Here is a 13,213-nt window from a genome sequence, read left to right on the forward strand (position 1 = left end):
GTGACTAATATGGATTCTTACTTAGCAGTTTATACATATTGCTAATTTATATATATATATATATATATATATATATATATAATCCCCAGTGGTTTGGCAGTCTTGCTCAATTAAACATATAATCCTTGGTCTAAATATGTATGCGCATGAGAATCTGTAACAGCTCACAAAGGGCTAGCCTTCGGCATAAGCAAAACAAGCAACCTCAGGAGGAGATGGTTTCAGTGTACTTGGATGTATAATATTTCTTCATTTTAAACTACTGCCTAAAGGCTCGATTCTGCAGTCTCTGAAACTCTGGGTGGACATAAATGTCTGTACTGATGGATCCATTTGCAGGGCAAGGGTCTAATTAAGTATTTATCTGACCGAGCTGTTCTGTTTTGTACCTAACTAGCCATTCCAGTGCTTCAGGTTAAACCAATAATATACAATTAGTCATTTCTCATAATAACAGTTTTATCTCTTGTTTTTACATGAGGAAGGAAAGGAAATTTTAAGGGAATGCCGCCATGCTGTCCTTAACTCACATTTGACCAGATTCTGATCTCATTTATCCCCACATCAGTCCAGAGTAACTCCTTGAAGTCAGTGAAGTTAGTGGAGATTTACACCAGTGTAAATGAGATCAGACTTGGGACTTGTTTTCTAGCCCTGTCATAACTGAGAATAAAGGTTGGAGTGTCAGCCTCACTGACTTGCCTTGCTTTGCTCAGTTTGTCACAAAATGAACATAATTTAACCTTTTTTAATTTTTATTTAACAGAAAGAAAACCTTGATGATTTTTTACAGGAATATAAATATTAAAAGTCATTTTTCCTTTACACATGATTTATGAAGCATAATTCACTTGAAAGGACACTATTATATACTCAGCACTGCATTTGTTTACCCAATTGAACAGAAGTGCATTTGCTTCAGTTTCAAAGTTAAGCCAATAAACATTTATCTTTGTATTGTGGCAGTAGCGTCTGACAACTGGATTGGGCAACACCCATTTCAACTTGAGGTTATTTTATGGCACTTACAGAGGAAAAAATGCAAGTCCATTTTCACTTTCTTGCTCTACTTTTGCTACAACTTGGATATTAGGCAAAAGATGCTGAAATCATTTATTATAATAATAAATACACAAGAAATAATTCTTCCACTCTACACCATGCTGATTAGGCCTCAACTGGAGTATTGTGTTCAGTTCTGGTTGCCACATTTCAGGAAAGATGTGGACAAATTGGAGAAAGTCCAAAGAAGAGCAACAAAAATGATGAAAGGTCTAGAAAACATGACCTATGAGGGAAGATTGAAAAAACTGGGTTTGTTTAGCCTGTAAAAGAAGACTGAAAGGGGACATGATAAAGGTGTTTGAGGCGCAAGTGGTGTTCTTGTCCATCCTCCCCGTGGAAGGAAAAGGCCTGGGTAGGGACCGTCGAATCGTGGAAGTCAACGAATGGCTATGCAGGTGGTGTCGGAGAGAAGGCTTTGGATTCTTTGACCATGGGATGGTGTTCCATGAAGGAGGAGTGCTGGGCAGAGACAGGCTCCATCTTACGAAGAGAGGGAAGAGCATCTTTGCGAGCAGGCTGGCTAACCTAGTGAGGAGGGCTTTAAACTAGGTTCACCGGGGGAAGGAGACCAAAGCCCTGAGGTAAGTGGGAAAGCGGGATACCGGGAGGAAGCACAGGCAGCAATATCTGTGAGGGGAGGGCTCCTGCCTCATACTGAGAATGAGGGGCGATCAACAGGTTATCTCAAGCGCTTATATACGAATGCACAAAGCCTTGGAAACAAACAGGGAGAACTGGAGGTCCTGGTGATGTCAAGTAATTATGACGTGATTGGAATAACAGAGACTTGGTGGGATAACTCACATGACTGGAGTACTGTCATGGATGGTTATAAACTGTTCAGGAAGGACAGGCAGGGCAGAAAAGGTGGGAGAGTAGCACTGTATGTAAGGGAGCAGTATGACATCTCAGAGCTCCGGTACGAAACTGCAGAAAAACCTGAGTGTCTCTGGATTAAGTTTAGAAGTGTGAGCAACAAGAGTGATGTAGTGGTGGGAGTCTGCTATAGACCACTGGACCAGGGGGATGAGGTGGATGAGGCTTTCTTCCGGCAGCTCGCAGAAGCTACTAGATCGCACGCCCTGGTTCTCATGGGTGACTTTAATTTTCCTGGTATCTGCTGGGAGAGCAATACAGCGGTGCACAGACAATCCAGGAAGTTTTTGGAAAGCGTAGGGGACAATTTCCTGGTGCAAGTGTGAGAGGAGCCAACTGGGGGGGAGCTTTTCTTGACCTGCTGCTCACAAACCGGGAAGAACTAGTGGGGGAAGCAAAAGTGGATGGGAATCTGGGAGGCAGTGACCATGAGTTGGTTGAGTTCAGGATCCTGACACAGGGAAGAAAGGTAAGCAGCAGGATACGGACCCTGGACTTCAGGAAAGCAGACTTCGACTCCCTCAGGGAACGGATGGGTAGGATCCCCTGGGGGACTAACATGAAGGGGAAAGGAGTCCAGGAGAGCTGGCTGCATTTCAAGGAATCCCTGTTGAGGTTACAGGGACAAACCATCCCGATGAGTCGAAAGAATAGTAAATATGGCAGGCGACCAGCTTGGCTTAACGGTGAAATCCTAGCGGATCTTAAACATAAAAAAGAAGCTCACAAGAAGTGGAAGGTTGGACATATGACCAGGGAAGAGTATAAAAATAGTGCTCAGGCATGTAGGAATGAAATCAGGAGGGCCAAATTGCACCTGGAGCTGCAGCTAGCAAGAGATGTCAAGAGTAACAAGAAGGGTTTCTTCAGGTATGTTGGCAACAAGAAGAAAGCCAAGGAAAGTGTGGGCCCCTTAATGAATGAGGGAGGCAACCTAGTGACAGAGGATGTGGAAAAAGCTAATGTACTCAATGCTTTTTTTGCCTCTGTCTTCACTAACAAGGTCAGCTCCCGGACTGCTGCGCTGGGCATCACAACATGGGGAATAGATGGCCAGCCCTCTGTGGAGAAAGAGGTGGTTAGGGACTATTTAGAAAAGCTGGACGTGCACAAGTCCATGGGGCCGGACGAGTTGCATCCGAGAGTGCTAAAGGAATTGGCGGCTGTGATTGCAGAGCCATTGGCCATTATCTTTGAAAACTCGTGGCAAACGGGGGAAGTCCCAGATGACTGGAAAAAGGCTAATGTAGTGCCAATCTTTAAAAAAGGGAAGAAGGAGGATCCTGGGAATTACAGGCCAGTCAGCCTCACCTCAGTCCCTGGAAAAATCATGGAGCAGGTCCTCAAAGAATCAATCCTGAAACACTTACATGAGAGGAAAGTGATCAGGAACAGTCAGCTTGGATTCATCAAGGGAAGGTCATGCCTGACTAATCTAATCGCCTTCTATGATGAGATTACTGGTTCTGTGGATGAAGGGAAAGCAGTGGATGTATTGTTTCTTGACTTTAGCAAAGCTTTTGACACGGTCTCCCACAGTATTCTTGTCAGCAAGTTAAAGAAGTATGGGCGGGATGAATGCACTATAAGGTGGGTAGAAAGTTGGCTAGATTGTCGGGCTCAGCGGGTAGTGATCAATGGCTCCATGTCTAGTTGGCAGCCGGTGTCAAGTGGAGTGCCCCAGGGGTCAGTCCTGGGGCTGGTTTTGTTGAATATCTTCATAAATGGTCTGGAGGATGGTGTGGATTGCACTCTTAGCAAATTTGCGGATGATACTAAACTGGGAGGAGTGGTAGATACGCTGGAGGGCAGGGATAGGATACAGAGGGACCTAGACAAATTGGAGGATTGGGCCAAAAGAAATCTGATGAGGTTCAATAAGAATAAGTGCAGGGTCCTGCACTTAGGATGGAAGAACCCAATGCACAGCTACAGACTAGGGACCAAATGGCTAGGCAGCAGTTCTGTGGAAAAGGACCTAGGGGTGACAGTGGACGAGAAGCTGGATATGAGTCAGCAGTGTGCCCTTGTTGCCAAGAAGGCCAATGGCATTTTGGGATGTATAAGTAGGGGCACAGCCAGCAGATCGAGGGACGTGATCGTCCCCCTCTATTCGACATTGGTGAGACCTCATCTGGAGTACTGTGTCCAGTTTTGGACCCACACTACAAGAAGGATGCGGAAAAATTGCAGAGAGTCCAGCAACGGGCAACAAAAATTATTAGGGGTCTGGAACACATGACTTATGAGGAGAGGCTGAGGGAACTGGGATTGTTTAGTCTGCAGAAGAGAAGAATGAGGGGGGATTTGATAGCTGCTTTCAACTACCTGAGAGGTGGTTCCAGAGAGGATGGTTCTAGACTATTCTTAGTGGTAGAAGAGTACAGGACAAGTAGTAATGGTCTCAAGTTGCAGTGGGGGAGGTTTAGGTTGGATATTTGGAAAAACTTTTTCAGTAGGAGGGTGGTGAAACACTGGAATGCGTTACCTAGGGAGGTGGTGGAATCTCCTTCCTTAGAAGTTTTTAAGGTCAGGCTTGACAAAGCCCTGGCTGGGATGATTTAATTGGGGATTGGTCCTGCTTTGAGCAGGGGGTTGGACTAGATGACCTCCTGAGGTCCCTTCCAACCCTGAGATTCTATGATTCTATGATTCTATGATTCTATGATAACAGTTTTCAAGTATAAAAGATTGTTACAATGAGGAAGGAGAAAAATTGTTCTCCTTTACCTTTGGGGCTAGAACAAGAGGCAAGGGGCTTAAATTGAAGCAAGGGAGGTTTATGCTGGACATTAAGAAAACCTTCCTAACTGTCAGGGTGGTTAGTTAAGCCCTGGAATAAACTGCCTATGGAGGTTGTTGAATCTCCATCACTGGAGATTTTTAAGAGCAGGTTAGACAAACCCCTGTCAGGGATGGTCTAGATGATACTTCGTCCTGCCATGAGTGCAAGGGACTGGACTAGATGACTTGTCGAGGTCCCTTCCAGTCCTATGATTCTATGATTCTAATTTATCTCAGGTACTAATATGGCTCCCATTTCTGTAGTAACTGAGCACCTCACAATATTTAATACTTTTGTGAGGTAGGGAAATGCTGCCTCCCAATCTATTGCAGGGGTGGGGAGAACTGAGGCACAGAGAGGCTAACAGTGGGATTTGCAAAACACCATGGCACCTAATTCCCATTCAAATCAGTATTAAGTCAGTTGTCCAGCACACTGAACCTAGATCTCCCAATGGTGATTCTCCATTGGAACAAACTAGCAAGGGAAGTGCTAGATTCTCTGTAGCTTGATGTCTTCAAATCAAGACTAGATACCTTTCAGGAAGCTATTCTTTAGTCCAGCACAAGTTTTTGTGCTCAATACTGGGACAACTGGGTGAAATTCTGTGACCAGAGTTATGCAGTAGGTCAGACTAGATGATTTAATGATATGTAAATTCATAAAGACCATAAGGGACCATTGTGATCATCTGGTCTGCCTCCTCTATAACACAGGCCACTTAATGCATCCGATGAAGTGAGCTGTAGCTCACGAAAGCTTATGCTCAAATAAATTTGTTAGTCTCTACGGTGCCACAAGTCCTCCTTTTCTTTTTGCCGTTACAGACTAACACGGTTACTACTCTGAAACAGGCCATAGAACTTCCCCAAAATAATTCCTAGAGCAGATCTTTTAAGGAAAACATCCAATCTGGATTTAAAACTTGTCAGTGATGGAGAATCCTCCACTACCATCACCACCACCAATGATTAATTACTCTCATTGTTAAAATTGTACGCCTTCTTTCCAGTATAAATTTGTCTAGTTTCAACTTCCAGACATTGGATCGTGCCAGAAGACAGGGCCCATTATTAAATATTTGTTCCCCATGTAGGTACTTACAGACTGTGATCAAGTCATCCCATAACCTCTTTGTTAAGCTAAACAGATTGGTCTCCTTGAGTCCACCATTATAAAGAATATTTTCTAACCCTTTAATCATTCTTGTGGCTCTTCTCTGAACCCTCTCCAATTTTTCAACATCCTTCTTGAATTGTGGACACTAGATTTGGACACAGTATTTGAGCAGCAGTCCCACCAGTGCCAAATACAGAGGTAAAATAACCTCTCTATTCCTACATAAGCTTAGCCATTCATGGATCACATTAACTTTTTGGCCACAGCGTTCCTTCTGGCCTTCAAACTAAGAATCTATGAATAAAATAGAAGACTTATTAGTGTCAATTATGCTCTTTTAAAGACAAATAGATTTAATTTGCATCATTTTTCTCAAATGTGTACTGTGCACCAGATGAGTGCTGGGAAAAGTGGCTAACAGCAAAAGTATTGCCAACATATAATATTCAGAAATCATAAGGTAGACCACTAAAAATAATGAGATTGGTTTTAATATGATGAGATATTTAAAAAACAAACAAAACCTTTTTTTATTTACCTTCTGGTTTTTGAGACTTTAGGTTTTCAAGTTTTTCTTCCACAAGCTTGAGGGCTAGAAATGAATGCTTTTAAAAGAAAGCTAAGATTGTCATATAAACACATGAGCCCAAGAGCTGGGGATATAAAAGACACATAAAATATCCCAAGACTCATGATAAAGTGGTGAGAGTTAGTAATATTGGATTATCTAATGCCTGGAGGATTTGGGGGGGGGGGGTTGGGGCAGCTAGAAGCAAAGGCATATTTGATTTTGAAAAATGTATAAATACAGTCACAAGCAAAATTTCATCTCTGTCTTATGAAAACCTACTTCTCACCTACACTCTTGCAATGCAACATTCCAGATCATTCAATTATGCAATATAGCAGTGTATGCAAATGTACAATCCAATTCTGCAGATCTTACTCAAGCATAATTGCCATTGAAAATAATGGGAAGTTTTGCTGGAGTAAAGATTACAGAATCCATCCCTTTAACAGTTTCACATTAGTTAACTAGGCAACTGAGCATGAAAGTGTTAAGGCTTCTTTGGGAAAGCCATAATGGGAGAGAAGAGAAATATTTTTACCTCCTAAGTCACTTGCAAATCAAGCACAAAATTAAGTTCTGTGACTTAGGTAATTTGTTTGTTTAATCTGAAAGATCTTTGTTAAAATAAGGAGTGTTGTCTGTTTCTTCCTTCAGACTGAAAACAAACATCAGCCTCTACAGTGGTATAAGAGCAAATATTTGGTGCTAGGCAACTTGATTAAAGTGTATCCCTTTTAATAAGTGGTTCCTCCCTTATCCTGCCATTGTTGTCATACAAAAAAAGTGGGGGCAGGGGAGAGGGGAGGGTGGGTCTGCCCTTTCCCATTGTATAATCACATTTTCCGAGTTCAGCCAAAAGGACTGAAAAAGAGCTTTTTCTTTTTTTTTAAACAGATTAACTTTGTCATTTTGCAAACCAGTGAGAATACTCTTAAGTCAAAGCAGTTTTTAACGTTTTGCATATTGGAAAATTGCTGTATATAGCGTTTGGCCAAACTAACAGAGGAGGAAGATGATAATGATAACATTTAACCCCATCCTATTCTCTATCTCCATCATGTTACATCAGACCTTGCTCCCAGAAATGAAGCTGAATTTTATTTGAAGTATTGGGAAAGTTTTTAAGAAGATGTGTTTTGTGGCTGGGCCATCTAGCACTGCTTGTGCGCTAACAATAATACCAATTGTAACTCAATTGACTTTAATCGGGTAGCCCTTAGCCTCCCTGGGTCAAATTTGTCATTGTCCTGCACTGCGTCACCATCACTGTGCAAAGTGGGTATAAAACACCAAATCAGAAGTGCTTGGCACCTTGCATTGGCCTTAGTGATAAAGTGAAAGCCAACAGAGAATCAGGCCTCATCTTGGTCTGAAATAGCCCTTCATTCTTTAAAGATTTTTCTAACTTGTTTTGATTCACGATAGCCCACCAACTCTGGGCCAGCTGATCGATGCTTGGCCCAGGTCTAGAGTGAGGAATGAGCAAATTTGGCACCTTTGTTATTGCCAGCCCCAGTCCACAACACAAATAGAGAAGTTCTGCCTCTAAAATCCTGGGCCACCTCTTGCCTTGATTCCTGCAGGTTCCTTCTCTCTTGATCCTTCCAATCTCCCCTGGCACCTCAGGCTATCTGAGCATATATAATGCTGATGAGTTGAAATGTTGTTCTTTTTAGCCTGAAGATCTCCTCTTCCTAGCTTTAGAACCCCTTTTCTGCCATCAAAAAAGAAATACTAAGAGGGACTTCTCCTTAGCAAGGCCCCAAAAAATTGAGTTTCTAGGACACGCCATTTTGGATATATGGGGCCTCATCCTCAGCCGTATTCCATCTGCTTCATGCCACGTAAATCAGTCTTAAAGGGCCAGTTGTGGATTTTCCCATCTGTAGGGATACTTGGATGGCATAGGGTTGCTGTAAGTAGCTCTTATACCACCACCACCAAGTCCTTGCGTAGCGGGGTGTAGCCACTGAAAAGGAGATATGTCTGGGACACCTCTGCATATGGCCAAACATTGGCTGCAGGGTTGGCTTCTGTGGGCTTCTGGCAGCCAACATAAGATACAGCAGCCTATAGGGCAAGGATTTTAGAGGGATGGAGAGGAATGGAGGAGTTTTAGAGATGTTATAGAGGAAGAAGAGACAGGAGCTGGCAAAACCCTGGACATGGTTTGAGAAATCTGACAATGAATTAAAGTGGCCAGTTGAGAGGGTGGTGTCAAGAGATATGAGGGAGGATTTGGGAAGCCAGATGGTTGTTCTGTTTTTTCCATGCAGAGACAGAGATGATAGAAGGACATCCAGAAAGAAATGCTGGAGATGCAGATCTAGAGCGAGTCAAAAGGTGAGGTAAAGAAATGGACTTCAGTTCTTTGGGGTTGATACAAAAACAAAGCACCAAGCCATGCTTAATTTTTAATATAACCGAAGGACCAATATTGGCCAATTCTCCCTGAAAAAAATCTAACAAGAATATGAAATTTTTGACATTTCCCCTGAAATGGGCTTGTCTGTGTATTTGAAATAACAGTGGTCCAAACGTGGCCCTGCCTATGCTAGTGGTCCCACCACTGATGCTAGCAGAGGAGCTCCGCTGGTACAAGTGATGATGGGAAGTTTTTCAGAAAAAAAATACTAGTGTGAAGGAATCCTTAAGGTGTCACAGGAAGTCTAGCAAATTTCATTCCCGCAACACCCAGACAAGAGAGGGTAAACATCTTGGCCCAGGGACATGTCTGCATTAGCAAACTTCACAGCAGTAATTCAAAGCCAGCAAAGCTCCTCTGGTGGCAGAAATGGTGGAAGCTGTGGTGTAGACATGGCGCAGGCATTTTTAGGGTTAGGCAACACTGTGGTAAAAATATCTGACCCCTTCCTGCACTACAACTCGCCCATTGCTTCCACCAGTGGGTAATTACATGCCCTCCGACTCTTCCTAGAGACTATTCAAGGTCATCCCCTAAAGTTCTCTGAGCCCTGCAGAGCAGCAAAACAAGATGCAGAAAAGTGCTAGAAGCTAGAAAATAACATTATGTTTTAATGATGTCTGTCTATTATTGGGTTTCTCCTTATGCAGTATATTGCATACACAGTTCCAGGCTAGACATAAAATGAGAGTTGCATCATTTCATTGGACACATTTTTATACAGAATGACTATCAAAATACTTTCAACCTTAAAAAAAAAATCACTTGGCCTAAGGCTAACACTCCTATTATAACCAGTAAGGTTTGCTCTGTTACTACAATGCATCAAGAAATCCTGACTCCTGGCATTAAATAGTTATGAACTATTGGATACCAGAGTAATAAAAACCTATTTGCTTTGATCTTGTAGTTAAAAAATGATTAAAGTATTGAATTGCATGTGTCAGCATTAGACCTCCACCCACAGACAGATGTAAAGCCATTGGGAAAAAGAAAAAGTTGAAAGACACCATAAATATAATAATTCAGAAATCTAGCTCCTTTGTTTATTTCAACATCTTTGAAACTAAAGGTAAAGTTTTTTAAAGTCTTTGTGGTAGACTAGATCTAAGAAGCCTTTCCCAAGATAGTTCTTCCTGCATACAACCTGCAAGCTAAAAATTACTGAAAAGAACTAGAGCCCTGGATAGCTGCCTTGAAACATTTCCTATAAATCTAATAAATGAAACTAATCTAGAACAGCAAAATCACAATTCACTTAATTTAAAACTCCCTGCGCAAAGTGACCTTTACACACACTCCCCTTCTGTGCTGCAAAGAGAATGGACAATAGCATGCAGTAATATAAAATGGTTCACAAGGATTCACAGGGCATGAAAAGTGCTCTTCTCTAATTGTGACCATATTATTATCTCCCAGGCACATGGAATTACAGGAGTACTATTTATTAATTTACCGTTGTGTTATGAGCTGGTCCACTGATTTAGCTAACTGTTAAGGAAAACGGATGTGTTGAGTAGGGCCCTATGGTCCTGATCCTGCAAGCTGCAACATCCAAGTCACACCCGTATACCAAGGTGGAGACTTATTGAAGTCAAGGAGTCTCTTATGTTTGTGTTAGCATCTTCTAAGCAAATATAATAAAATACATTAACTTAGTCTAAGATCAATGTCTCTTCATCTGCTCAGTCAGGCTTTGAGGTGTTTTTGCAGCAATGGCAGAGCCAACGCAAGGGTGTATTTGATCTTGCAATGTCCTTGAATATCTTTGATAATTTGGATTCTTGATCAAATTACAGTCCTCCAACCTTATACTGCCACTGTCTGGGAGGAAGGGAGAGTCTTATTTTACAGGAACTCAGTGATTCAGTGAAATCAAGTCTGCAGATCAGGAGGGATTTTAAGGTTTAAGGACCACACGTTTCAATTTTGTTGAGTTCAGTATCCTAAATTTCACATTTCTGATCAGAAGTCACAGCTGAGTTTTGTTAGGCAGTGTGTAACTGTCCTGAAGTAAAGACAAGGAAAACACACAGCATCATCCCTGTGACACAAATTACAATGAGACAAGAACACCATTACAAAAGTCAGCTTTTTGGGATCCTCTTTTATTTACATATAAATGAACGGTTTTGGTTTTTTTTACATTTGCATTAGTCCCATGTTTGCATGTTCCTGCTGTTACTATCATTACCTTCACAGCCAGATGGTTGTAACTCAAGCGTAAAATAGTCTCCCTCTTATTTTTAAATAAGCAATAGGATAAATGCTACTTTCTGGCTCTCCGTGTTTTGGTACATTTTATTCTACCTGATATCAAACTTGTGTATAATCCACCTGAGTTTGACAGTAAGAGAGAAACACGAGAATCACCATGGCTCTACAGCCAATAGAGATCAATTTTTCATTCTAATAGGACCTACCTCCTATCAGAACCTACCTTGAAGACTATGTTAGTCCTTGGACAAGTCACGTTAACCTCCCTGCACTATAGCTTCTCCATCTGTAAAGTGGGAGCCATACTTACCTTCCTGAAAGGCATACAGAGAGGCTTAATGAAGTAGTTGCAATTTGTAAAACATGATGAGATCCTCAAGTTGAAAGGTGCTTTAAAAGTACAAAGTTTTATCAGAGTGTGATGGGGTATTCACACTTCACCCTGGGATGGCAGGGGTTAAAGGACTACATGGGGCCCAGCTAGCCCCATCCCTTCAGCCCTGCAGAGCATGCTCCAAATGAAGATAGGATTAAAAAGGGATCAACCCAGCTCAGAAGGGGGCAGCTGGGGAGGAGTGCAGACGTATTCAGAAGGCTCCTACCAAAAAGAGCTGTTTTGGTTTCCTTTTTTTCTCCTCCCTCCCCCCAACTTATCTGAGGCCAGAAGCAGTGGTAGGAAGTGACCCAGGAAAGGCAGCTCAGAAGGGTCCCTCCCCTCCAGAGGTAAAACGCTGCTGACCTTGCTAGGGCCCTGGATCGGAGCCTGGTGGAGTGGGCAGACCCGGGCTCCCCTACCATTGCCCCCGCAATGAGCAGACGCTAACCACTAGGCTCCTCTACCCCACAGAGGACCCCATGACACAAGGTTTAACTCACCAGGCTACTTCACATCAAGGTTTCAGCTTTCAGTGGAAGTAAATCAACATGAAGGCAAGATGGTATCCATTCGCTTTCAGAACATGTAGAGCTCTCGTGTTTGGGTCCATCTCAGGTGCTGTTCCAGGAAGAGCCAGGGCTCTGGAATCAGGACTCTCTTCTGGGAGGAGAGAAAGTGTGTTGTTCCAGCATCCTGGTTTGGTGTGGGCTACACCATTTAGGGGCAGCTTGAGGAAAGACCTTAAGCACAGGCTTAAAGTTAAGCGTGTATTTAAAGTGGTCACCTGAATCAGCAGGCTCTTCTGAGTTGGGCCTTAAGCTCTGGCAATGGATATGCAGGAGCACTGCTGGGGAGGCTGCTGAAGGGTGCAATGAATCAGGGCATCCCCTGGCCATGCCCCCTCTCTGGTCAGCAACATGCCTGCACACATAGAATCACAGAATCATAGAATATCAGGGTTGGAAGGGACCCCAGAAGGTCATCTAGTCCAACCCCCTGCTCGAAGCAGGACCAATTCCCAGTTAAATCATCCCAGCCAACGCTTTGTCAAGCCTGACCTTAAAAACCTCTAAGGAAGGAGATTCTACCACCTCCCTAGGTAACGCATTCCAGTGTTTCACCACCCTCTTAGTGAAAAAGTTTTTCCTAATATCCAATCTAAACCTCCCCCACTGCAACTTGCACATGGATTGGATGGGTGGAATAATGATTGCCCACCTCCTCGCCCAACACCAAATAAATAAAATGGGTAAAAGTTATTCATTCCCCAGAGAGAGGAAAGGATAAGGAGATCTCCAGGCACTGTGGGCTGATTGGAGATGAGGAACATGCTTTCCTGACTGAATACTATACCACAACTAACCTGTACCCTCACTGTAAAATGAAAGCTTTAGGTTTTGATTTTCAAGGGGAGCACCTGACTCCCTTAGGCTCTTTTGAAAATGTCAGCCTAATCCTCTGCTCTATTCATTGTTAGTTTCAGACTGTTACAATGCCCATTGGGGTGTTTTTGCAGCATGATCACTTTATCACCTACACAGCTTTATTTAAGGGCCAAACCATTTGTGACATAAATAAATAGGAGGCTCTTTAAATTGGAAGCAATAAAGGACTTCTTGGAATATGATGTGTAGAGTACTAAGCCCTTTCACTAAGAATAACTGACTGTTTATTGTTTCCCGTTGGGATGCTTGGCATGGGGCTATTGTACCAGGAACACAACATCTCCACCTGGCTTCTTGGGATAAAACCCATGGCAGGAGAAAGGGAAGCACTAAA

The sequence above is a fragment of the Lepidochelys olivacea genome, assembly GCF_965140295.1.
Source record: "Lepidochelys olivacea isolate rLepOli2 genome assembly, chromosome: 6".
In the NCBI taxonomy this organism is placed as follows: domain Eukaryota; kingdom Metazoa; phylum Chordata; order Testudines; family Cheloniidae; genus Lepidochelys; species Lepidochelys olivacea.